Here is a 27,807-nt window from a genome sequence, read left to right on the forward strand (position 1 = left end):
GCAATTAGTGTTCATTAGTAAGACCACATTCATGTAGGGAAACATTTGTTGCTTCAACTCGTGCTCTGTCAACACCCTTTGTGTGCTCGTTTTTTCCAATGTTGTTGTTGACTGTGGACTAAAAACTAACAATTACAAGGTATGTGAACACGGCGGTAACATCGCTGTTGCCGCTCAAACAGAAAAGCAGTAGAGCACGTATCCTATGATCAAAAAGTACTGGGAATTTTTAATTTAAACGAATCGCGCACGTGGGAACCGGCCCGTATTTTTTTCTTATGTTGGTAAGACTGTAAGACACACATCTGTCACTTTTTAGCGCCATTGGATCATTTGAGAGATGCTGTACGTCGCAAACGGTCGGAAATGTAGACAAACAATTCTTGGATTTTGCATGATGATAACGTGCCATCGCACCGAGCCCAAATTGTGTTGGATTATTTGACCAAACACCAAGTAAATACCATCGTCCAAACTCCGTATACAGCTGATATGGCCCCGTGCGACTTTTGGTTTCCCAATTGAAGTTCCCACTTCGCGGAAGGCGATTTCAGCCGATAGAGGAGATCAAAGAGAATGCGACGATGGAGCTGAAGGCCATCCCTTCGTCGACCTACCTCATATCTTAAAGAGGATAAAATAAATTTGCCTGAAATTTAATTCTGTTTTGTTTTATTTAAACATTACCGGTGCCTTTTGATCCTAGGGTATATGTGAAAATGAAGGCTTACATCATTCGAAATTATTATTATGGGTGATTAATTTTGCGTCACCTTGTATGTAAATGTATGAATATTTACATCCACTTGTGCTTAAGTTACTTCATTTCCTTACAATATTCATATTTTCATACTAAATTGTTTTCTTATCCATTTAGAGCCTCACATTACTAAGTAATCATTTTAATCCATTCGTTTGCTTTCTGGTTGTATCGCCCTAACTGTTCTCTTTACAGCGCTCGTGCCCCATAGATTTTCTGCTGGGTTTAGGCCTGGACCTTATGCTGGCCGCCCAGGACATTTAATGTAGTTACCATTCAGCCAATCCTTTATAACCCGCGGTCAGATACCCATCGACCTCGTGGTCCGGGAAGGAATGGATGCGTGTAACTAAAAGAAGAAACACGTCATCCCTAGCTTCCCAGAACGTAGACACCAAACCATGCTGCGGTGGCAAAGCCGATGGAACACTGAACCGAGTGGCAGATGGACGGCGAAACTTATTCCATCAATTGACAAATGGGTCCAAAGGAACTTCGGAGAAGTGAACTACTTCTTAACTCAGTTCCTCTCGGGCCATGGATACTTCCGGAGTTACCTATACCGTATGGGCAAGGTAACCGATTCCAAGTGCATATACTGCAAAGCACCGAGCGATGACGCTGAACACACGTTTTTTAGTTGTGACAGATGGCTCGCAGAAAGAAATGCTCAGAGGGAGCAGGTTGGCGACATCGCACCGAGCAACATAATCAGCGAAATGCTCGAACGCGGGGACAACTGGAGCGCAGTAAGGAAATACATCGAGACGTACTACGGAAAAAACAGATTGACCTCGACACAGTGCAACAAAGCGAAGCCGCACAGATAGAATAGAATAGGGGGTGAATAGAATTGGTCCTTTATGGATGCCGTTTTGGGCCCTCCCGAAGTAATATAGAATGCAGTTCCGGGAAAGGTGTCTCCCCAGAAGGAGAGGGGGGATCATTTTAGTGGCCACACCACACGACGCAGTAGACGACGGTCACTGTAAGTGCGAAGACATTTTGAACCCTACCTCACCCACCAAAAAAAAAAAACTAAAATTCCCTTATAACCCTTGGGTAGTGGCTAGGTCTGTCAACCTATTGGAATATCCATATATTTTTCCATTATTCCTACAAGGAACATAGGAAAGATAGGAAAAATATTTAAATTTTCTCTATCTAAAGCTAGAGTTTTTATCTCTCTCCAGCTCTTGTTTTGGGTTGTAATTTCGAGCTCGGTCTACCTTCTCCAGGTATGGGCTGGACATCCTGGCCCACGGCTGCCCTGCGGATTCCATTCGATGCCCATTTTGGTTACGTCGCTCGTTAGTCTAAGCAGAAGGTGGCCAATCCATCGCCATTTCCTTTTCCTAACTTCAACGTCAATAGCATATTGTTGAGTTATCTCGCATAGTCTGTTATTCTTAACAACTTCTGACCAGAAAATGCCCAATATTCGTCGCAAAAACTTGTTGCTAAAAACTTGCACAGAACCGTATAGGAGTACTAAATTTAGAAATGAGTTGAAATTTTTTATTTTGATGTGTGTTGACAAAAAGGAGGACCTCCATACTGGTTGTAGTCACCCAAAGGTCTATCTCGCCTTCCCAAGTATGAGCTCTAAGTTGGAATATCTACGCGAGAAACAAATCACCAGCATAAATTCCAGTTTAATGTCTTTTCAAAACGTTTTTGTTCATGATACCCATCATCTTGCCTTGAATTTGGGCAAAGAAATCATCGCCAGCTGATGTGAAATATCTTCACGTCCTTGCTGACGAGCTATCGTATTTTACTCTTTTTTTGTTTGTTTAGGGATTAATTCTTGCATTGGAGGAGACTTATAGTCTTCCATCATTCACGCAGATATCAAATTTTGTTTCATCGCTCCGAATTATTGACTTCCAATAATTTAAGATTTTGTGCAAATGTGGTTTGGTAAATGAGAATCTTCTAGAAATAATCGTTTTTGGTGCATTGGGTGATCTGGCGATCAGTCTATTCAAGGAATTTTTTTGTAGTCGGCGACGTAAAGTTTGTATCGATATTTTTATGTTATAATTACTTTTCAATTCATCCTTTATTTCGCTAGATCTTATGCAGAATCTGCCCTGCTTAATCTCACCAGTTTTCTATCATTTGCCAAAGTTGTATTCCTGGGCTTATTGTGCCGCTGTTTTTCAAAAGTTCCATTTTTCTGGTAGTGTTGATATGCATTGCTAACCTTTGCTATGGAAAATCCTTCACTCTCTGTTACTTTTACCACTGTTATAAATTTTTTGATTCATTATCATACGATCTTCCTTTCAGAAGGGTTAGAGTTCCTGTTCTTACCCATTGAAGTAATTTGGAAATTTAATTAATTGCACTCTAGAATCACTTTCTAAATGATGCACAGTTTTATATCTCAAATAAGAATGACAGAATGGAATAGCACTACGTAAAAAATGGACGTAACTTTGCCGTGACAAAATTGTAGATGAGAGAATTAGGACGATTAAAAAGCCAGTTTTTGTATACAAAATGCTCTAAAATTGTGTAAGCTCAACAGCTGATTCAGTCAAATTCACTGAGAACCGAGTAGTGTTACCTTAAATTTGAGCAGCTCTTTGTAATCCTTTAACTATGCTTCATATAAACACATATTTTCACGAATTTAAAACTAGTTGGGATTATCCAAAACGGAATGCAGCGTAAGCCAAATGACATTTCCTGTTACAACAGAGCGGCATGGAATTCCGTCTTATTTTATACTAAAAAGCGAAGCAACGCGAACTAACCCTGATTCCGTACCAATGGGTTTCCCTACAGGGTGCATATAACTACAAACAGACAAAGTTCGCCTGCATTAATGTTGCTATGTGCGTTTATGGACTATGTCAGCATTAGTAAAGTTGAAGTGTTGTTAGTTTCATAGCCGAAAATTGTTCAAATCAAATAAGTCGTAAAAAGTTTGTTTGGAAATCGTGAACAATTAAAAAATTTTATTTAGCGATGAGGTGACGAGAAGGCGAGATAACTAAGAGCTAAAGTAATACGCAACTACGCGGTGAATGATTAGAGTTGAAATCTGGTATTTTAAGCAGCATGAGAGTATATTTTTTTTAAGAGTTAATTCAATTTTTTGAGGCTTATGAGGCTGCTCGGACTATTTTGAGAATACACCCGAAATTTGAGAGCTGCAATTTTGTCCACCTCAAAAGATCTCTAAAACGCTTCCGACCTACATGGGACCAGAAAGATTCCGTGGCCTTACAGACCTTTGCGTACTTTCCCAGCGCTCGCCGAGTTAACACGAAATCCACCCTTCCAAGAGCAGACCGCAGCTGGTCGAAGGGATCCCAATTCTCTCCTTAGATCGCTTCCTACCAGGTACTCAAATGAGCCTTGTATCAAAGAATTTGGACGCGATCGAAAGGGGAGTCAGGCATTTCCTGACCAATTTCGAGCGCATCGTCATCGAGCACAGGGCTCCAATTGCCGCGATCAAATATCCCTGCATTAAATCGTACCGAGTATCTACAAAGTCATTGATCACTATAACCCAGAGAAATGGTGGAAGAGCACCGGCTTGTGGAGTGCCCCTACTCACCAGTCGGCGGAGAGACGCCGTCCGGCACTGCTTTGAGCTACCAGACCCTTTGCTCTGGAGCTAAGCATTCTGCAGATAAGTCTGGTAAGATTGGCTCAGGCACCAGTTTATCCAGCGACATAGTGATTTCTCCGGAAGGACGTTATTAAAAGCCCCCTCAATGTTGAGGAAGGCGCCCACTGCGAACTCTTTCTGATATATGGACTCCTCTATAGCTCTAACAATTGTATACAAGGCAGATTCTACCGATATGTCTTTACAATAAGCATGTTGTGTATGCAACAAAAGCTTCCGAGAAATTTCGCTGGACCCATGTGCTTGTAAGACTAAGTAGAGGTTCTTACTGGAATACTCTTTGAGCATATTTCATAAGTTATATTAACTCGGCAGAAGTTGTCAAGCTGAAGTATGTGGGAATCGACCCAAAACATCCTATGCCAATATCCAGTTTTCTCTTTCCAAATATTTAAATTGTTTCTTGTTCAATACAGTTCTTCAAAATTAATGAGTGTTCCATGTGGAAGAAACACCTACTATCACATAGATTGCACTCATTTGGACACCTAATAGTGCTTTCTTTTTTGTTGTTGTTTAATTTGTAATAGTACTGTACTGAAAACCGATTTTATTCTAAATGATTAATGATTTTATGATCTAAGACTACCTGAGGTCTGGTAATTTATACCCTAAAACTACCGACTGAAATATTGTACGAGTGCGGGTACGAATGTATAAGAAAGCGGTGAATAGAGCGCGTTGAGTGTGTGGCAGTACGAGTAATCATAATTTTGCGCTCAGTGGCTGCGGACCATGAAATAACCCAACAACATTAAGTAACACAAAACGAGTAAGACACCGTCAAAGTAAAAACGGCGCATTTACCCGTAGATAAACGTGAAATGAACCGGCCCACCAACTAGTCAATCAACCCAGTGAAGAGCTAATGTTGTTGCTAATGAAGCAGCGATCGGCCGAACGATCTATCGCTACGGAGATCTGTCGAACATTTAAAAAGCGAATCGACATTTGTGTATCATTTTATTGTTATTCTATTTTGTGATTTCTTTTGGATCTTTTTTTCTTTTTGATTATTAACGCATTGCAATGGTTATTTGCTGGGCAATCTGTTGCGTATTGAAAAAGCAGTGATGTTGGCGTAGAAGAAAATAATTGAAAGCGTATTTTGAAAGTGAGTAGGTAAGCTAGTTTTGAGGATTTACGCTCCGGGCTAATTATAGAAATATTGTTCTTAAATGTTTCGGCTACGGAATAAACTCATTAAGCGTGTGAAATTTGACCGCAAGCAATTTTAACTCCTGCACGTTTTAGTGGTTTGCGTAGAATAATTAGATCAACACAAAAAAGGAACGCCGAGAAGGCGGTGCTCACTAGAAACGCTTAAGGGTTGTTTAGCGAGTGCTGGTCCTATTTTACTGAGGAGATGATTTCACTTCATTACTTCAAGAAATAGTAGTTTGACCACTTCAAATTAAATATATATTTAAAACGCTCAATCACAAAAGTCTGTCTGAAATGAAGATATACTCTCCTCCATCTATAAAGGCTAAATTGAAAATAGTGTGCACAACTAGCATCAGTTGAGTATATTCTGATTCGTGTGCAGTAACACCAAAAGGCAGCGTTCAAATTAGAATTAAATTTTAGAATCGCCTCTTTCCACTCCTGATGCCTTTAGAGAAGATTAGATAACTGCCGCAACTGGTTCTTCGATAGTGGGTATCGATGGCCTTCCCAGTTTTCGCAGTTCTTTTAATTTAATTAAAGACGCGTGTTTAGACAGACAGAGAGACCAGACAGAGAGACATATCCTATAAAACCTGCTCAAACAACATTCTTCTTCTATGATCCAGTACTATCTATGCTTCTTTGCGTATATTTTATGCATATATTTCACAAACTGTATATCTGGTCCGCTTTAGTTCAGAATACGCATTACTTGCATCCAAAAACGAATATCTGCCAAAAACCTACCCACTAGGAGACGCTTGGCGCAAGAAAGGTCTCAAAATTACATTTATTTTCATTTTTAGGCCAAAATTTAGAAGATGAATTTACGAGGGTTGTTCAATAAGCAGCCGTGTTTGATGACAGAAGACGTTCCTGAGGGAAGTTAATGTTAGCATCGTATGCTGCCATATATCAAACAACGGCAAAGCAAATTTCAGACTGATTGATAGGTTACTTTTGGCAGCTATTCGAGTAAGATGTGTTTCGAGATTTTCGCTAAAATGGAAAAAGGCAGTATCGTTCGGTAATTCGCTTCGCCATCTATGATCACAGATAGATATGGGCTCAACAAATTTAAACGTGGGCGAACATCCGTTTTTGATGAGGAGCGACCGGCAGTCATGGTTACCGAGGAAGTCGTTCAAAAAGTCCACGACATGATTCTCGCTGATCGATAAACGAAAGTGCGCGAAGTAACAGAAGCAATAGGTGTGTCGACCGGAACGGCAGTTAACAGTTTACATTATAAAAAAAATTTAGTTCAAACGAGGAAGTCATCGCCGAGACAGACGCGTATTTTAGAGAGTTCGGCAAATCCTATTTCTTGGAGGGGCTAAAAAATGGCCGAGCGTTGGGAGAAGTGTATCTTTCTAAAAGGGGACTGTGTTGAAAAAAATAAAATAAAAATTAAAAAAAAAAGGTGTTTCCATTTTTAACACGGGTACTTATTGAACCCCACCCCCCCCTGTATTAAGCGATAAGCACCCTGATGAGGTCTACATCGAGTGGTGACTGTTCAAAATTTGATTTCCTGTCTGTTGGGAAGCCCGGCTGGCCTGCACCATAAGTAAAAGGTGGCACAAAACTAATCATCCAATTTTGTTTTCGAGTACTTTTCCATTCAAAAAATTATTTTAAGAGACGATAAGCAACAGGTCAGGAGCAGGAGCATGCACATCGTAGTACTTCTGCCAATTTTAATATACGTCTGGTTTGGTGGGAAGCTCTTCGGAAGGACTATAATATCACTAAACTAGGGAGGGTCAAAATAACATTTGGAACTTGTCGCAGTGCTGCCCTTAATACAGTTTTCCACTCACTTCCCATCGACTTTCACGTTCGCTGTTCAAAGAGCAATCAGATTAAAAGAGGTTGGCATCTGGAGGCAATCTCCCAAGAGACATGGTAGCATTTTTAGGCAGTTAACACCGTATTTTTCTAAACAGATATCTCTATCCGCAATCTTTTTTTTTAACTCATATGGTCATTGATATCCCCTTGATCGTTGGTAAAGGAAAATCGCTTATTTCTCAGGAAAGAGTTCAAAAGATGGAGCTCCATTTTTTCATTTGCTATTTCGAAAACCCCTTGGCCTCAGTACGTCCATTTTACTGAGAAAATTCTAGGGGCTCAACGCGAGAGAGTTTTAAGTACTTGGGGGGACTACAAAAAATGACAATAGTATTCAGGACTGCATCAAAGATCGACTTGTTGCAGCAAACATAGTTTTCTATGCCAACCTGAAACTATTAAAATCCAGACTATTCTCGCGTAGCCGTAATAACTGTATTTACAAAACAATAATAAGACCAGTTTTGAAATCACGAGTAATGTCAGTGAAGGATGAACAAAATCTCAGAACTTTCGAAAGAAGAGTCTCACGAAAAGTGTATGATTCAATCCGGATTGAGGAATTATAGAATCAGATACAGGAAGGAGCAGCTGCTGATCTGCAAAGGGGATAAGGTTATTAAGTTTTTCAAACCGCAACGAGTCTATAGTCAGGTTATGTCATGCGCATGAGTAAGGAATGTCTCCAAAAATCCTTCTTAAATTACAACGCGAGGCCTAGGAAACGGTTGGTTCGGCCACGCCATCGAAGATATAAATAAACTGAAAATACATAGTTGGTGGCATGTTAGCTTGAATCGTGTAACTTGGAGAAGGCTAGTTGAGGAAGCTAAAGCCCATCCCGAGCTGTAACGCTGCCTGCTGATGATGATGGATTTTGTTATTTGGGTATCCTGACCAAAATGTGGTACAGTACAGTAAAAATGTTCTTTTCTCTGGCGTAACTAGTATTACTAATGCCTAAATATTTTCGCTATTTATCTTGAACCTGGTTCCACGTAGCAGGTAATGGAAATAGCCTTTAATATATTCTGAGGTCGTGTCCGCTTCGTGACGATGCCCGGATAATGGATATGCCCATGTTACGGAGATGCATAGCAACACAAGCTCACATCATTGTGAAGAAATTTACAACAACAAAATCTATCCATTGTGTAAAGCTACTGTTCGCAACTATATTTTCCTGTACACTCTCGATTTCTACTACAACTTTATTGTTGTACTTGCAAATGTTTACATAACAAAACATCAAAAAAGAAGTAACCAAAAACGCAAAGGTTGTGTCAACTGTTGCAAGAAACGAGCTTTCAGCAAGCAAAATAAACTGAAAGTTTTGGGAACGTAACTGAACCAGCAGTGATTTCATGTATGAGAAGTACTTCTCGAAAGTGTTTTCTTATTTATTCTACAAGAAACCGACTTGCAGAAAGTACTGCAGGACCTACATGTAACATTTTTTATAGTTTTTATGGAAACCATTGACGCGGAATCAAGGAAATTCCTTGAATTTATGCAATCTTTTTATTTGTGACTTTTAAAGTACATTTGGTTGCATAAAAATATTTTAAATGGAATTTATTTAAAAAGTTACATCGACTACCCTAATGCGTTGCTTTCGGCGCATATGAGAAAACATATTTTTTTCGGCGGAACATTTCTTTAGGTTAATTTTTTGTGAGCGCCAAAACCATTTTTGACTGGCAAATGAATAAAATACATCAAAATAAGGTGAGTGAACCAAAATATCTGTCAAACGTGGAAGGAGCTCTTCTAAATGAAAATGGTGAAGTACATGGTTCTAGTCTTTCTGATATCAGTGATGAAGTGTTTTTGCAAGAATGGTCTTGTAAATTGAATCGGAGTGATAGTGGTCCTGATGATGCTGAAAATAATACTTCACCCACTATTGATGCATCTGATACAAATATCGGTTGGTTATACATTTCAAACCATTTCAGTCTCAATGTGATCAGCCGATATAAAAAGTCTGTTTAAATGATAGCAGTGACTCGCTTCTCAATTTTTTTTTCTAGCCCAATTATAATCGGAATTCATAACGACAATTTTGTACAACTTGATTCTACTCCTTACTCCTCTTCTACTCCTTATATTGGAAATTTGATTTTAGATGGCGCGGATAAGTAAATTTTCAGGTCATTTTTATAATTTCAATATTAAATTTAAGTTTCTTATAGGCAAAAAAAAAATAAACGAAAACATAATGGATTTTTGTTTTTTTTTTTTTTTTGAACGAATGAGAAGGTTTAAAATACCTAATGCATCATCACAGCTACCGTCGCAGCAGGGACATGTTATGAGACTAAAAAGCTCCCCCTCGTTTGGAACTGTCACCCACCCTGGAACCGCTTTCGCATTAGTTCAGAGTGGCGTTCCATCTTCTTCATTACAAGATCTATGCTTGTGTGCCTGCATCCAAGTTTCGATTTTTGATCCAGGTAATTTTTCCGCGAAACCATTGATGATTTACTTCACCAAGTTTCTACTGCACCATTAGCCTAGCCGTTTATCTGCCGCGGGTTTCGTTTCGTGATGGTGTCATAAGTTGAAGGCAACAAAGGTTTGGAGACAAATTTGCACCGATCCGTGAAGTGTTGGGCAAATAGCCTAATTTATGGCTGACAATTAACACCCAAATGAATGTGTTACCGCCGACGAACAGCCAGTATGCTTTAGAAGTGAATGGATATTTCGAAAATATATGCCTTCGAAACCTGGAACATATGGTTGTTGTTGAGGTAGCAGTTCATCAAGCTCTGCCGGTATGGTGTAGTCACCGCTGTCATCGTCAATGTCATTTGACAGTAAGCTTAAAAAACTGCTGCTTCAACGGGATGGGTTCAAAAGGACAGGGATGTTAAGTGAGTGGGCTTGTAGTGTCACATGAATAGGTGGTGAGTGTATGATCTTAAGTACCGGTTACGTATTTGCTCTAAAACGTGTTTTTCCTCTTCTTAATTGGTGCGAAAACCGCTTAAACGATTTTGGCCGAGTTTAACAAAGCGAGTCAGTAATTCCTTTCTCGTGCTGACCGGCACCAGTTGTACACAGCTTCCAACGCACAGGAGGCCTTCCTCTTCCTCTGCTACCACCAGCTGGTACCGCATCGAAACAACATTTGAAACTTCTTACGTCACCTCGCTACAAAAAACCAAGGACGAACGTGTTGCTTTTGATTTCACAAATCTTTTCCCCCGACAAATGTCCAATGGCTTTATTTGCCAAAATTATCGACGTATGCAGCCACCATAGCCGAACCGGTTGGTGCGTGACTATCATTCCTTACCATCATTGCTTAGTGACCAGGTACGAAAGCTCCGCCATGAAACAGGGCGACTGATACAGAAACTTGTTCCCTAATAAAGCTCGCTCCCGGTCAGAAATGGCAAACCTGCGAGTGTACGATATTTCTCCCATGGAAAAGCGCCTCATAAAAAAACCATTTGCCGTTGGGAGGCAGCATAAAACAGTAAATCCCTCCATTTGTGGAACAACTTCAAGACGCACGCCACAAATAGGAGGAGGAGCTCGGCCAAACACCCAACAAAGGGTGTAAACGCCAAATATACATATGTATATGTGCCTACGAGCCTACCATTTTCGATATGTTACGATTCACCGGTGGCTTCACTATTCTGTACTTCACTGTTCCACAATTTCACTTCAGCAAATACGAGACGGATTGATAGTCTGACATGTAATGCTACAAAACGAAAGTGGCCAAAATGGGGCGTCAAACGGGGCGCTCAAATGCACTACTTAATCGGTCAAAAGAAAAACGTCTCTATGTTAGTTGTTTTGATCACAGGCCACTGTCTCCTAGGTCGATATGCTCAAAAAATTTAATATAGCTCATTTCGACTATTGCAGAAGCTCCTAGTCATTTTTGTCAGACATCTTCTCTGTTACTGTCCCACGTGGCCATTGGTTTAGATTAGATTTGACTCTTCGTTCTTGAATGATGCTGCTGGCCTTAGGGAGGTAAATATCAGCCTAATCAATGGGTTTCCACTTCAAATAAAATGGTTTAACGAGGTGTAGATAAACTGCTGCTGTGGAATGACAACGTGCTGCTGTGCTGCTGTGTCGGCAACTATCTAAGTGAATTGGTTTAGAGACCGACTGCCACTTCTACCTACCTAACTTTGTTACTGTCATTCATTACTTTTCCTTCAATCAGCAAAACTCAAATGCTGCAAAATGTACTTTGGAATAATAATTTATCAGACGCTTTTTACTTTTCATTGCCTTTTACTTTTCATCGCCAAAAGTACCTTCCTCTCCCATGTCTGACCGCACCTTAAGAATACTTATGTTTTCGTTTTGTATACAAAACAACTTAAATTTTTTTTTATACATATGTACAATTTTTTTATATTATACAAAGTACTACCGTCGGACAGATAGCATTTAAATTTTTTGTTTCCCTATTAACGACAACTTCAATTTTATTCTATTTATACTCAGGTTAGCACTTCATAACTTCGCCGCCTACTTCCTTGAGTTCAACGTTATCTCTTAATCGCCACTAACCCAAACATTTTCTGTCCAAGCCGAATTTTATATCAACATGATTTATCTATAACACGTCTTAAAGACCTAGAATCTCTGTATGTAGCTTGAAAAAAATTACAAGAATAATCCATAAAAACCACTTTGCTCAGCCAACCATTTATATGAGTGTGGACACCAGTTAGCTTTTTATTTATTTTCATTTCAAATGCCAAAAATGCCCGTAGTTCTTACGAATAGTTGCTGGACGGATTTTTGTTTTTTGTTTTTTTGTTTTTATTTTTTTCATTTAAATTCTTTTGTTTTTATTTTGCACACTTCTCAACACAAATAATTTTAAGTTCTTTAGAAAAAATCCCACCAAAATTTAATATCCGCGAGACTTTGTCGGTCGCGCATATGACAAGCAAAGGAAAAAAAATTAAATAAATTCAAAACGAAGCAAACAAAAACGTGACAAACGCCAAAGAGTGTGAAGCAATAAAAAAGTTTACCAAAATCTGCAAACAACAAAAAAAAATTATACAAAATTACACGCATCAATTTGCCAACATAAATAATAAACAAACACAAAATATTGTATGTTTGTATGTATTTATGTATATACCTATGTATGTAAGCAGAAATATGAAATAAAAGTAAGCAAATAATTTGGAAAAATAAAACGAATTTCGTTAACGACAGGTAATGTCCAGCGCGGCAGAAAACCCACAAAGTTACTTTTGCATGGGTCAAGCTTCAAAACAATGAAGCGTGGCTTGCAAAAATCAAATTCGAAATAAATAAAAAAAGTCTTAGCTAAGCAAAAGTTCTTTTACCTTCTTGGGTAGATTTTTGCGTTGAATGTTTTTTTGAGTTTTCTTTTATTATGATTCCCTACATTTTTTGACCAACTATATATTATATATGCGGGAATGTGTATGCAAACATACATACATACATACACACACATTCATACCTTCATACATACATACATTCATACACATACATACAGAATTTATTTTTTCTTTACTACTCGTGCATATCAAAACAAAAATATTTTGTTACCTTTATGTTTTGTGCCTTTATATTCGCGCGCCATTCTGCAGCCATTTCTTTTCATAAGTTTTGTAGAGGAAGTTGGAAGTTTTGAATTATTATTTCTCGATACTCTTCATTAATTTGCATGCGTGGTATTACATTTACTACTTACATTCTTATTATGAACTGCCATGCACATCCGGAAGACCGTAGCTTAGTCAGGAATGATTTTTCAGGACATACTCGTATCGAGTTTCGACTGCCTACCTGCAAAACGAAATTGAACTGATGCGCTTCTAGTGAATTTGGAACCGTGACCAATTGAAGTTACTTTATGGTATCAGAGATCAAATTAGAAAGGTTACAAACAGCAACAACATCCATGCTCACATCACAAGAGCTTCTCCCCATAGACATTTATGGCAAATTTACCCTGTAAAGATTTCAGATTTGGGCACTCAAAAATTCTACAAACTTTTCTGAAAACACACTGGGCATTAGATTACATTACGCCACAGCTCTACTTTGCAAATAATTTTTCCACAAGATTCCCAGAAAGATTTGAATGGGGTGGCACTAAGGACGTTTACTCAGCGTCAATAGTTATTTTCACTAATGATTCGATTCCCATTGAAGTGCGGTGCACCACGTACATTCTCTAGCCACAGAGATATTCCTGGAAATTACATTGCGGGTGAGCTAAAATTAAATGAAAAACTTGTTATCAAAATTTCAAACTGTGTAATCAGAATTTCAGGTACGCTTTGAAGAAACCACCTCTTTTTGCTATTTAACTAAAATAAAATTCATATTTTATTCCCTACCATTTGACTGAAATATACCTATAAGAAGCAGGCGGCCGCCTTAGCCGCATGGGTTGGTGCGTGACCACCATTCGGAAGTCAGAGAAAACGTAGGTTCGAAATGAAGAAAAAGGCAGGCAAGGCAATGGCAAACCTCCGAGGCTCCTCATAAAATATATCTTCCGTTCGGAGTCGGCTTAAAACTGTAGGTCCCTTCATTTGTTTTGCATAAAAACATCAAGACGCACGCCACAAATAGGAGGAGGAGCACGGACAAACACCCAAAGAGGATGTAAGTGCCAATTATATTATATATAATATATAAATACTGACTTTTTTTCAAATAATATAAAAGTTAAAAAATAACTTCGTTCTCGTAACTTTTATTAAAAAGTCATAATAGGAACAGTTTGCTCAATACTGTATACATATAAAATTCGAAAGTAACATACCCCCTCTCCCCGGCTTGAATCACCAAAGTGCACACAGCATCAGAAGCCGTGGTTAGCTCACGAGTGTAATTGGAAAAAGAGTTATCTTTTGCACGAAAAAGTAAGCTACTTCTATGGTGGCGGTGACGACATATCCGATATTTTGTTTTACATTTTACCTCGATGTCTACATACCATCTTTGTTATAATGAAAACATCAGAACTTTCCATAATTTCAAGTAGGTGATCTTACTCGGCACTTTATTCATACATATTTTGCGACGTTCTTAGTTTCAGACTAAGCTCAAAATGTGCTAAATTTTTATTATAATGGGAGGTTAAGTTTCAAGAGCCGGTATTGATTTTGAATAAAATACAATTTTTTTAGGAAATTATTGTCATTTCTCTTTATTATTATAATACTGGTATGGCTCAATTACGTATAAAACAAAATATCGGCCACCAAATGCAAATAGTTCCTTATCTAAAGGGTGGTTAAGTTTCAAGGGCCGGTGTTGGTTTTAAATAAAACACAATTCGTTTAGGAAATTATTATCATTTCATTAGGAAATTATTATCATTTCTTTTTATTATGATAATAATGGTATGGCTCAATTATGTATGGAACAAATATCGTCAAATGGCCGCATAATTGAGGTTATATGCCCTTTTATGTGCCGAATTATCTCCTCCTTTAGCTCTTGAATTGTTGCTGACATATCGACGTACACCTTTTCTTTCAAATAACCCCAGAGAAAGAAGTCCAACGGTGTCATTGACGTTTAGGTGTGGTTCACATTCAACGTCGGCCCTTCAAATTTAACCACCCTTTATTCTATATTTTTCCTTTAAACGCACTTGTACTCCCCAGATCTTAGTTTTCTTTGAATGCCGAAATTTAACGATTTTCAGTGGTGTTCTATCACTTGCATGCGTAGCTATTTTTTTTATGTGTGTCTGGATATATATATTCTGGACGTCTTTGTTACAACTAACTTCACCATTCACCAAATATATATCTATACAGGTTGAAAATAGCCAAAAGTGCGCAAAGAATATGTAGTAACAAGCGAATGACTCAATTAAATGCAGCTTTGCGATTTTATTACCTACTCTGAAAAGATGTTTAGTTTCGTGATGCATGCAACAGACCACTCGTTACCACGAGCCGTAGAATCAGTGACCTCACGACATCAACGGTGACAACAGAAGAACAAGTTCATTTGTTATTTTGGTGCACATACCTAAGTATGTATGTCATACACTCGTCAACAAAACAAAAAACCATGCACCTCTTTTGATTATTAATTTTGGCAACTAAGCTTTTGATAACTAATTTTTTAGACATTGAGTTTCTCTAATATAGTTTTAGCTAATTTTCAGTACAAATGTAATGCATTCCCTAACAAAAGTCATACAAATAAAGGCTCTAAACGTTGTACAAAATTTGGGAAAATTCATCAAAATACCCAAATTTTTAATAAGAATTTCAAGAAAATGTTTGGGTACCCAGTTTTATAGCTCATAAAGTGAAAGTTTGTACATACCATATATAGTATGTTTCCCCTGGTTCCTAGGAGGCACAAAGGGTATTCACAATTAACTTAAAGTTAGGTTTATTTAACGCAAGAAATTTCATTTTTTTCCATGAACGGCCTTCTTGTAGCGCTTCTGCTTCATCTAGTCGCCTACACGTTTTGGATGGTCTCCCGCGTCTGCGACTTCCTTTTGGGCACCTGTCTAAAATTGCTTTTGTAATATCTCCACGATGCTTCCGAAGTGTATGACGAATCCATTTCTATTTTCATCGCCGAAGCCCGAGATAAACAGAGACCTGCTTCGTCATCCTCCAGAGATCAGTGTTGGAGATGGCGTTTCGCCAGAAAACGCGCACAATCGCGCAGAGACAGAGTTTGATGAATGCTCTTGCAGAGTTTGTATATCGCCCATTATCGTGTTCCATGTTTCGCAACCATACAAAATTACAGACTTCAAATTTAACTAAGAAAGGCCCCTAGTTTCGTTTGCCTGGATATATACGAACTTTGTCAAGCAAACCAAATACAGCGGTTCCTTCCGCTATTCGATTGCATATGTCAGCTGCTGACCCACCAGTTGCTAATGATGCTTCCGAGATAGCAGAATCCATTCACTTTTTCGTAGTTTCTGTCGCGTATCTGTAAGATTCGCGGCTCGGTGCGACTTTTGAGAAATTACAAATTTCATTTTATTATATTAAAAGTGGGTTATATATAAAACTGTCCTGGACTTTTCTAGAGTGTCTGAATAAAAAGTATAAAATTTTAATGAAAAAGTTTCGTACAAGGTTTGTAAGTTTTATTCGTATGGCTTTTGTTAAAGAATGAACTGTATTTTTAATGAAAAGTGATTAAGATTAAATTAATCCTTCATAACAAATGATATTTTGTATACGGAAGTTATACTTAGAAGTGGAAACCTTGAATATTGGGCAGGCAGATTTAGAAACAAATATAATTTAAAAATTTATAATCACAATCGATGCTTGGGTTCTTTAATTTTGTCGACGGATGTATGTACATATTTGTAAAAAAAAACAAAAAAATTGCGTTCAAAATATGTATAATAATAATAACGTTCGTCCCTCAGCAGACGATGCCACACTTCAGTGTATTTCTACTACGAAAAAAATATTCATAAAAGCCATCTGCCATTCGGAGGTGGCGTAAAATTGTTGCCCCTCCATTTGTGTTCGCAATGGCAAACCTCCGAGTGTATTTCTGCCATGAAAAAGATCCTCATTAAAAAAATCTGCCGTTTGGAGTTGGCTTGAAGCTGTAAGTCCCTCCATTTGTTTTGCGTAAAAACATCAAGACGCACAAATAAAAGGAGGAGCTCGGCCAAACACCCAAAGAGGGTTTACGCGCCAATTATATCTATATATATATATACTTATGCATATACATATAAATACACATATACATCTACATATGTGTGTATCTGAGCGTCTGATTATTCCTTGGTGCCTTTGTCTCAGATAATATCGGCTTGTCTGCAAATTAACTACGACGAATTTTTATTGTTGTGCGTAATATGTACTACGTACTATATATTGCGTGTCGCATGCCACACACACCTTTTTTGTTGCAAGGAACTCAATGAATATAAAAAAATAAGTAGATCAGCTTCTTTTCTTTTTTTCAATCGAAATAAATTCGGTTCAACGTAGTTAGCAGTCTGCCTAACCTTGAAACTCCCTCGTGCTTTCAACACCGTCACATATTCGCTAACAGTCGCAGACGATAAGGACATGTGATGGGGTTCCTGAAAGATGCGTCACTAAAAAACACAAAACCAAAAAACAAACCACAAAGCCGATGACCGCCGTCTTTGCCTTTGCTACAGTCGTTGAATATATGAATGTATGTCCTGCTGTCATCCCATTAGCTAACGTTTAGAAACAAACATGCATACATACATACATACACGGACACAGTTTTTTTGGAGCACCATTCTCGAAGAGTTAATGGTATTTGTGGTTTAATGAAATGAACTGGGTTTTACTCCGCTAAAGTAAAGAGGTTCTGTTAGCCGAATGGTTAGCGCCTGACTACCATTCGGTTGGTCCCGGACTCAATGCCCACTGTAGACATAAAACGTGAAATGATTGCCGTATTTACCAGTATCAATCAGCTCCCACTAGGTAATAGCAAATCTCGGAGAGTTTTTCTATAATGGAACAGTTTCTCACAAAAGCCATTTGTCGTTTGAAGATAGCATAACATGCAGGGTACACCTCAAATAGAAAGGGAAGCTTAGAATTTCAATGATATATGCGTCAGTCTATTATTTAAATTAGAGGAATAGTGATAACGGTTAGGTAAGGCTAAGAAAAACGGGCTGCTCTTAAATCAAGTAATAACTCGGTGACTGGGGAATCCACATGGGATGGCAAGGATAAAATTGCCCCCGACATTTCCAAAGAAACTGAGCTTAACTGGATAGCTTTATTATGCATTTATTTATTGCGGTCTGTTTAATAACATTTGATAATATTTTTACTTAAAACTAAGATATTCTCCGAGACATGCATGGAAAGCACGCAGTGTTGCAACCATTCCTCAATTTTGCTTTTTAGCACTTGAGATCTATTTTTTGATTTCCTCTTCAATCTTTTAAAGGAAATCGGATTGGTGGTAATTTCTGTAATTGGTGGATTTGGGTGCGATTGAAGTCTTATTTTGTGTGATGAGGCACGCTTTTTTATTTCTTCAGCTATTGTGGGAGCTTTCAGATATCGGTAAATTTGGGCACTACCTGCGGTGCCCCAGAGCTGTATGCCACATATCCAAACTGGTTTTAGGATAGCCGAGTACAGTGAGAGCTTATTTTTCGAGATAAACATGGGAATTGCGATTTAACAGTCAATAAAGACTGGATTCCTAGTACAACAATCTGAAATTTAGTTTCCGAAGGCTATTGTATTCCAGCTCCTCTTATTCCTTACAGCTTCTACAAAACAATTTTATACGGGCGACAAACTTGGCAGCCATATAGCCCGTAGTTAAGCGCTCCATTACCACTCACGTAAGAGGGCAGCCGTGTATTCGGTTTAATTAGCCTCAGGAAGAACAGTGCTCATCGTTCAATGAGGGATGGTCAGATTGAACGCAATACCATGAAGGAGTCCGAATTACTAAACCTGTTTTACACTAGCTTTGTCCTCAACTTCTGAAATCACGCATCTTAGAAGGGCGTAAATGTTTGAGCTCGATATCTCTCGTTCCGTCTCAGAATCTTCCTCATGCATTCGTCTGTACTATTAAATAAATTATAGGTATCTTCGATAACCATCAACGCATATCGAGTTATTCATTGCCTATATAAGATCCATAAGGGCAGTTCACCGAGCAATAGCTGGAAAAGATATGAGAGGAGTACGAAATCACTAACTTAGTAAAATGGAGCCGCAAAAGAAGAAAAGAATGAAACCAGAATTCAAAGATACTTGAATCGGTTAACAAAAATTGTGATGAGAGGTTAACATAAAACACCACGACCTCTAGGAAGATCACCAAAGTTTGACAGTCTTACACCAATTTGCCTTCTGAAAACAGGTTTTCCAATATGAGAATTGCATGGCTCTCAACTGGGAAAACGCTTAATGGATCTGGGAGTATATAAGTTTCTCTAAATAAGAGTTGTTGGTGGCATATCACATTCCTACGGTCATTAGGAACTATGCGCAAAATTTGGAATCTTCTCATTGCTTAAAACAATAACAGATTCCTAGTCATTCCTGCCGGAAATGTGACATTCAAAGTTGTGATTAAAGTCGATTTCCATGATCTGATAGTAGCAGCCTCTGTGGTCCACCTTAATTCTGCCTTAGATGGAGCCTTGGCCTTTGTCTCTCAGGTGTAGCCTTTTAAATACCCTTTAGCTTAGATCGCGTTTGACTACGAACTTTTAAAATATGTGTTTGTAGGTGGCCTATTCAAGAGTATCTCTAGCTCTGCTTGAGGTATTGAGAAGACTACTCAATTACATATAGATATGCTTTAAATCCACGACGGCATAGACATAGCACAGCGAATAGATTTCCAGCAGCTCTGTTGGATGGGTCAAGTTGCCCGAATCAATACAAATGCTCTGGCTCTGAAAGTATTCGATGCGGTACCAGCTGGTGGCAACAGAGGAAGACCTCCTCTACGTTGGAAAGATCAGGTGGAAAAGGGCTTGGCTTCACTTGGCTCCAGTTAGCACGAAAAAGGAGCGACTGGCGCACTTTGTTAAACTCGACCAAATTCTCGCAAGCGGTATCGTGCCTATTAAGCAGAAGAAGCACACACTAATTTAATGAGATCTCGAGTTCTATTTCGTTTAACTTTTCGGCGTCAAAGAAGAAATTGTATTCTAAACTCTTCTCTTTAACTGGTTTAATTATCTTTATCATTCCAGCGCCACTCTTATAATCCAATACCTCTTTTGTAGAACGATTTATCTTTTGCCTCAAAATAGGCCTCAGTTTCAGTGATAACATCTGCATTCGAGCAAAATTTCTTACCGGCGAGCATTTTTTTAGGTTTGCAAACAGCCAGTAGTCGCTGTGAATCAAATATGACGAATATGATGGATTTGGGAGCAATTCGAAGTTCAGCTTATGTAGTTTAGCCATTGTTGTGATAGACTTTTGATACGATGCCTTTCCTTGATGAAACAAACCAAAGAGCAAACCCGTTAACCACTTTGAACAGAGCTTCCTCATTGCCAAAGCTCATGCAATATAAAGCTAACATTTTTCTTTACGATCTTTACGATGTCAGCTAACTCACGCAACTTCACTTTTCGATTTTGTGGATTTTTTGATGTTTTCTGATGTTACCGCCTCATTTGGGCGTCCATTGTGTTGTGCATCATCGGAGTTTCTACGACCACGTTGAAGTCAGTAGCCATCGTTCTATTGTTGTTTCTGATGGAGCGGAGTCCCCATAACACTTTTCAAGCCATTGCTTCTTTTGAATGGTATTTTTTTCCATCAAAAAACAGTATAAAATTAGAACATGAAATTCAATGAAACAAAATTGTGTTGAAAATTACAAAAGTAGCGCCACTTTTAGCACAATAACTCACGACCTGATGATGAGAATATCTTGAAATTTCAACAGCTGCCTTTTTAGGGTTAGTACTAAATAAAAACGAGGTGAATGCATTAAAACTAGTGCCATCTGTGTGTTAGGCCCGGTCCAGTCCACCCAGGGCCAGTCCATGTTTTAAGCTCATATTAGCTGTAAGAAGTATTTAAAAAAATATTGTTTTGTTTTAGACTTGAAATAAATTATTAGCGAAATAGAGTGTCCAAGCAATGAAACACACGACCGTCTCGTTTCAGCAAATTTAATCGTGTGAAAAATGTAATATTTTCCAATGACAATATACAATCGGAATACAATAGAATAGATAGAATATTTTTAAAGTAACTAAGTAGTTTTGTAGTTGAGTGCTAACGCAGAAAACTCAGTGATTATGTGATTAAAATGAAATATTAATTAATACATATACAAAATACGATGGCAGACTTGAATTAATTTAAAGCTAATAATTCAGTACACTTCCCAGATGTAAATTATTTTTGGACTAAAAGACCCGTTTATAGTAAAACTCAAAGAAAAGCATTAAATGAGTACTCGGCATATTCGGCTTCTTCTTATCTAATTCATTATCAACGCCGGCAGTGGGTTTCATGCCACTCAAAGTAGTACCTTCGTACTTTGTATGTATGTATGTATATAAAATGTGTTTTGCATACAGCAGGAACTGGCATAACCTTTAATAAAGTTTTATGACCACCCTAGTGCGCATAACTCAGCATATACGCGTATAATTCATGCGGAGCCGCGCGTCTTATACGTGTGTATGTGCGTATGTAGTATAGTAAGTATAGTATGATATGTCTGTATATGATACCTAAATAGGTACTTACTCGTATGTATGTACGCGTTTGGGTATTAGTTAGACGCCACTACCGCCCTTTAGTGCGACTGTTTGACTACTTGACTGCTCGACGGGCTGACTGGCGAACTGTCTATGCGCCTGTATAAAGGTATGTATATATGTAGGTATTGAAGTGAGTATGCTATGCTGCGTTGCTTCGTAAATATTTGCGGCTGTGTGTGAGTGAGTATGTAATATGAATTAATAATGTATATGGCTGTGTTTATGTACTTCGCGTTTGTTGTTGGTTCATTGGCCGCCAAATTTTTGAAGGCCAAAATAATTCACAATTTTCGATGAGTCCCAACTACACTTTTGCCATCGTCGAAGCAGTTCGTTACACGCGACAACCAGCCCGACGGCGACGGCGACGACAACGACAACGACGACTACGACGGTGGCAACAGCAGCGACAAAGAATCACTGCCCGCAATTGTACTGTTTTGGTGAGAATTCTGCGATACACACACATGCCAACGTACTTCTGTTACATACATACATACATACACACATAAAAGCATAAAAGCGTACTAAGCGAAATTGAACATTTGTTTGTGGCTTAGTGTATTTTTCGTACTGAATTTTGAATGGCGGTTGGGGAAGATTTTTATATGCACGTGTGTGTGTGTGTATGTGAAGTAGCAAATGAATTGAAGTGGCTGATTGTCGTTTCGACAACTTGCCTATTCAACATTTCCGCCCTGATGGCTGCCACACCGACAGTATTTGGCGTCGTTTAGCTACTTACGCAGGCAGATACACTTATAGATATGTATGTACGTATGTATGTACATGGAAAGGTATTCAAGTTACAAAGCTTTCCCCACTTTTTTCATGCTTTATCTTTTCATTTTTGTTATGATATTCTTTATTGTTGTCTTCCTCATTATAAGCTCTGCTTTATTATTATTATTACTCGTATTTGGTTGCTCTCTACTAGATTTGGGCTGTAGTCAATTCGGTTTTAAGATTGTCATACTTGAGTAGCTTCGGCTTATTCCGTCTCAGTGTCAATTGTCTTCTATTGCCTTAGAGCACATAGCTAGATATTAATTTATATATATACATACATGCATACATACATACATATATACAGACACATTACATATGTACATAGACACAGACACTTTACTGAACGGAGATGCTTAAAATTTTTCCTTTTTTTTTGCTTTTTAACATTTTTTTATGCAAATCAGCTGCTACATAAATTCATTTATAGCATATATTTACAAATAATATATTCACACATACACACATAATTTACCACACTTTTTCCTCTACTCCAACTACCCTTCACTTTCGTTGCGCAAATAGGAACAACACTGCGTATACGCCACTGTCTATTGTCTAGAATAGATGGAAATAGAAATCAAGGTTTTACGCATAGCTGGAAAATATTTACAAAAAAAGCCCAGGACTGTCTTATTCAATTAGGAGCACTTGTTTCAAAATATCGCGCTCATTCTGGGAATAAATTTACAGTGGTGTGATGAAGATTTATTTTATTTAATTTTTTTGCAAAATGCAAACTTATTAACTTAACACTTATAAATTTAAAACACAACAGTGCAACCCTTCAGGGGGGCCTCATATCAGTGGCTTCAAAAAAAGGTTTTTTTTCGAGACGAAAAAAGCGATACACAGGAATAATCTTTTGCATTTATTTGAAGGCCTGATTGAAGAGTAATAAACAATTTTTTAACATAAATAAAAAAACAAAATAGCGATATATGAGGGATCTCGCACAGCTTCTCGTGGCGCGCTAGTAAAACGGCGTGTAAGATTGCGGTCGTAGTTTTCACCTGAAACACAAAAGAAAAATATTAACTTATTCAGAAGGCTTCCCCGCATATAATAGACTACTCTTGTATAAAAATATGAAAAAATGAACGCACAATTAATTATTGAAGTGCCTTTCTCGCTTTTTTTTCAACAAAAGTGTTAAATAACATTAAATAATGATTTTTTTTTTTGTATTTTGTTAGTTAATTAGTTGCGCATTTTAATTATCTGTATATAGATTATCGGTTTGAAACGATAACTTTCATGGTTTTTTTTTTAATTTTACACGCCATTTTCAAAAACATGGTTTTGAGAAAACGTGTTTCAAAGTTTTCAGAAGGTAGACAGTATACTCACACGAGGGACGGTACACAGGCCTGTAACTCCGAAATCACTTTGAATCCCGCTATAAAATTTTGAGGACATATTCTCCTATAACATATCTATCGATTGCAGTAACAAAAAGAATCGATTTTTTGAAGCCGAATGAGAAGAGGCCCCCCTTCAAGATAAGTGAACAAATGCATGAATGAACATTACTATATTTCATACAATGCCTTTACATTCTATAATAAATGGGGAAAACTCGAAATTTCGGAAAAAGAATAAAAGTGAATGCACTAAAGAAATTAAGTAGTAAATTTTTAACTAAATAGTAGTGTGTCTTTGAGGATAGTAGGCTAACACAATAGATTAACACAATTAATTATATTTGTAACTCCATTAACTACCAAAATTTGTAATGATAAAATCAATGAAAATTTCAGCAAACTTTTTTTTTGGAAAAAGTTTTTAAATAAAAATTTCATAGTAAGTTGTTGTCGTATTAAGTTGCAATTTTCATTATAAACCTTTCTTTTTTATTGTAAAAATGGACTTGCACCGCTTGCAAAGAAAACGGCTGGTATAACGAATATTCGCAAAAAAATGTTTAAAATTTTGCTGTATAAAGTTTTAAGCCGCTAAATAATTGCTATGATTTAAAAGTTTTTTAGTGTCCTCTTGAGATTTTTCATATAAAAAGTAAAAAGTTATAAAAACTGGGGTCCATTCTTTTGAATTTTTTCCTTTTCTTTTTGCAACCGGTCGACCGGTCGTGCGTATTTTCTTTCACCAGAAAAACATTTGTATATGGAACAAATCGGAAAAATCGGTCAGAAAAAAATTATTGAAAATTCGAAAAAATTTGCATCCGGTTAAAGCTTCCACTTATTATTCATGAGCCTAGTATCCAAAGGTTGACTGACTCCGAATAGCTTATTTTTTCTGCCGAGGCATTGGCTATCCCTCAAGCGTCAGAGTGTGCAACAAATAATAAGGAAAAATTCTTATTATGTACAGACAGCTTGTCAGTATGTCTAGCGATAAATTAATAAAATATCCTAACAAAATAAAGATTCTATGGATACCTAGGCACATAGGCATACTCCATCACTTTCGACACATTCTCCTCGAATGACATCCTTAAAACTACCAACCTCCATTCTTCCCACTTGAAAAGGGTTGAATAGTCTCAATTTACTCATCCATACATCCTTATAAATCCTGATTGTAAAAAATCGCTATTCTCAACTTACCTTTCCAACACCAGATCACAACTTTCATACGTCTGAGACTCGGTCATACTAAACTAACACACGAACATCTTCTCCTCGGCTCTAATTCCCGGACTTGTCAGTTTTGGTGAGGGCATCTTTCAACCGAACACATCCTAGACCTCTGTGCAACACTAACCACCAAACGGACTGCTGCATTCGGAACTGTGGTACCATCCACTCTATTAAATAATGTTACTTTTGACTATGTGATTAAAATATACAATTCTATGAAATGTATAAATATATCAGGCCATATTTAAATTGTACAGTTAGAAATAATTCATTTTGTAATCGTCATTAAGCACTGAAGGTCCTAGTAGCCAGTGTGCTAATTAAGTTAGGGTTATATTGTATAAATATCCTATAAATAATTTCATGAGCCATATTACTGAGTACCCGAAAGTTTTCTGGAGATTCAGATTAAAAAGTTCAAATTTAAAAGAACATTTTTGGAATTTTTCTGAATTGTGTATAAAGTTTGAAAGTTTGATTTATATGATTTTGTTAAACCATGAAAAATCTTTAAAAAACATCCAAAAAAACCACAATGCACTCAGTTATGCTCGCCACTATACATAGCAATTCGTTGATTTTGTAATTTAAGTTTTTTTTTATATTTTATTTTTTGTATTTAATTTAATTTTTTACTTCTTATGTTATTTTTGTGGCCATTCAACCATATTTTATTTTTTATCACATTTTATTTTTTTATTATATTTTACGTTTTTATTATATTTCTTTTTTTTGTGTTTTATTTAATTTTCTATTTTATATTTTTTTTGGACCAAGAAACGTTCCATTTTACTGTTCTCTACTTCATAAACAAATTCGTTATCATTGGATTTGTAATTTTATTTTTCGTTTTTTATATATTTTTTTTCATTATATTATACTTTATGTTTTTTATTATATTTTTTTTGTATCATGTTCAATTTGTTCAATTTTTTAGTTTTTTATTTATAATTTTTTATTGCAACTCATCATAGCTGATTTTACAATTTAAGTATTTTTATTGCATTTTTTGCTTATTATATTTTATTTTTTATTGTATTTAATTTTTTTTATTAAATTTTTTTGTATTGTATTTAATTTTCGATTTTCTATTTTTTTTGTTTTTGACTAATAAACTTTCCATTTCACTTTTCTCTACTTTATATGCCAACTCATCATTGTTGGGTTTGTAATTTAATTTTTATTTTTCGTATTTAATTAAGTTTTTTTTTGTATTTTTTTTTGACCATTCAACGTTTCATTTCACTTTATATAGCAATTCGTTATCATTGGTTTTGTAATTTTGAACTTTTTTATTATATTTTATTTCTTTCATACTTTCTTTTTTTATTATATTTTATTTTTCGTATTAATTTTTCATTTTATAATTTCCTTTGCACTATTCAACACTCCTTTTTACTTTTTTCTACTTAATGTCATTTCAATATGTCCAATAAGTACTGACCAATTGCCTGAATAGCCGATTTGTCACACTTTATTTAATCCATTCACTTCGAGCTCAATCAATTTTACCAACAGCATACAGAAATTACCAAAATGTCAAATTAACAATCGTTAATTGTTTGTATTGTCGATATTGCTTTATTTGCAACAATTTCTGGCAATTCCAGGCGCATGTTGACGCTCAAGTGTTCAGAAGTAAGTACATTCGTATGTATGTACATATATAAGTATGTATATGTGCATGTATGTATGTGTGTATTCATTAAACGCACTATTCAATTGGAGTGCGTTCACCTGCTTTAATTCTCATCAATTTGCTCAGTCACGCGCAAAGTGACTACTTGAATAACCAAATAAGTATCTACAAATATCTATACACCCCTTACAAGTCCCCCCACTGCCATATCTGTGCTGATGCTTGTTATTTTCTTCAATCCTATTAAACTTTTTAAAAGCACACACCAATACATATGTAAGTATTGCCAAAGTTATACATTTTCGCACAATATTTTTACCACGAATACCACGATGTAGATCCTATTTCGTAAGTCCACATTTGCCGATTTTATTATTTTTCATTTATCTCAGCTTTTCCTCCGCCGTTTTTCAATAGATGGTTGCAGTGGTAGTCGATAGTCGCTAGGACGATTACAAACAGCCGATCATTTGCTGCAGATTTTTGAGACAATGAATTCTATGTGCTTTACTACGATATAGACATAGTGCCACCAATAAAAAATACACCGACTCCGCTATTTCCTCCAGCATAGTAACGCTCATCCGACCATTCAGTTTTTTTCGACCAATGACACTTTCGCTGACTAATCAGAATTGTAACTCTTATGAAGAAGTCCAAAAATGCTTCTATTCATAAATCGATGAACAAAAGTCGAGGAATTATTCCAGTGCGCGACACAAAAGATTTGGAAATAGTAGTGGCACGCGATGGACAGTACTCTGAAGTGTAAATATATAATCACTTTCTTAAACTGACGCTTTAAATTTGCATTAGTGTCATAACTATTGTGAGCATCTAAAACAGCTTTACCACAGTAAAAATCATTCTAAAGTTGACTTACTTTCCATTTCGCACTAGTTGTCAAAGACGTCACGGCCAAAATATCAGTAAAAAATTTATGATGCGCTCGTCTTGAAGCTACAGTAACTTACTACCCATTAAAAGTCAACAGCAGACACTTATACTTGGAAAATACTTGCATCATTATCATCATCATCGTCAGGCAACGTTACAGCTCGGGGTGATCTTTAGCTTCATCAA

Source organism: Anastrepha obliqua, chromosome 2 (assembly GCF_027943255.1).
Source record: "Anastrepha obliqua isolate idAnaObli1 chromosome 2, idAnaObli1_1.0, whole genome shotgun sequence".
NCBI classification, from domain to species: domain Eukaryota; kingdom Metazoa; phylum Arthropoda; class Insecta; order Diptera; family Tephritidae; genus Anastrepha; species Anastrepha obliqua.